Below are 1,147 nucleotides of genomic sequence, written 5' to 3' on the forward strand. Positions count from 1 at the left end.
TGGGGTCAACTTGCTCATTTTTCTCAATCCATTTTAAGGGCATTTTTTTCTGTTTCCAGGGTTTGTAGATGCAATATATCGTCGTCGTCGTCGTTTTGTTGTTGTTGTTTTGTTTGTTGTTGTTGTTGTTGTTGTTGTTGTTGTTGTTGTTGTTGTTGCTGTTGTGTTATTTTTGTTGTTGTTGTTGTAGTTGTTGTTGTTGTTTTTGTTGTTGTTATTGCTGTTGCAGTATGGTGTTGGTTATGCCGCCGCTGTGGCTGTTATTGCTGTTATTGTTGTTGTTATTTTAGTTGCTGATACAGTATTACTATATGTCTATTTTAAGACAGATAAGAATACCGCAAATTGTAATTCCCACGCCAAACTGTACAAGTGCCACATTTACATACTTTCTTGACACTGCCACGTTTAACAAGAAAACTGTTTTCCAAACATACGTACGAGTCAACTAAGAAAAAAAGCATATCTTTCCAAGAGAATAACATTGTGAATATTAAGCGCAACGAGTGAGCAGTAAATTCCAAATAAGTAAAGAAAACTGCAACACAAAAACACAATTTTAAAAGATTGACATAAACATGCAATCAGTAACACTCACTCCAACGGCGCAGGCCAAAGAATCTCAGAAAGGAAACGAGTGATGCTCACATAGGTGATCTCCAGTACCCACGAAAACTCGACTCGTGAATGAAAGCTTCCTCAAGCGACCAACTCACAAACGCATATTTTCGTCCCCAATTCTCTCACGCTACACACGCGCGGATACACATGTTTTCACTCAAGGGCACAGAAGGCTGGTGGCTCTCTATGCTTAATGCTCGTGTGGTGAGTATGAAAGGCCTGTGGGGTGTTTGGAGGGTTGAGAAGATTCAGTTGTAGCTTTGCTAGAACAGCCAAATTCCTCTGTGGTCAGGCTTGAACGAAATTTGGGTTTCGCATCTTTTGGTTTTGGTGTATGGGTTGGCGGTGTGTTTAACGGGTTTAATATTGTGTGTGTTCTGGGCGGAGAGGGGGGGGGTGTGGTGTATGCCTGCGTGTGTGTGCGTGTGTATGTGAGTGTGAGTGTGTGTGCGTGTGTTTGAGTGTGAGTGTGTGTGCGTGTGTTTGTGTTTGTATGTGTGTGTGTATGTGTGTGTGTGTGTATGTG

At 41.6% G+C, this 1,147-nt stretch overlaps 1 protein-coding gene across 1 annotated transcript in view; it reads right to left on the minus strand.

The window, feature by feature from the left end:
- Positions 1–961, minus strand: part of LOC101857505 (proton myo-inositol cotransporter) — a 15,864-nt gene extending 14,903 nt beyond the window's left edge. Inside the window, exon 1 of the mRNA XM_005104497.3 lies at positions 599–961. The gene's annotated coding sequence lies outside the window, so the exon portion shown is untranslated. The remainder of the gene's footprint in view (positions 1–598) is intronic.
- Between the last annotated feature and the right edge of the window lie 186 nt (positions 962–1,147).

The sequence above is a fragment of the Aplysia californica genome, unplaced genomic scaffold, assembly GCF_000002075.1.
Source record: "Aplysia californica isolate F4 #8 unplaced genomic scaffold, AplCal3.0 scaffold00422, whole genome shotgun sequence".
Taxonomy (NCBI): domain Eukaryota; kingdom Metazoa; phylum Mollusca; class Gastropoda; order Aplysiida; family Aplysiidae; genus Aplysia; species Aplysia californica.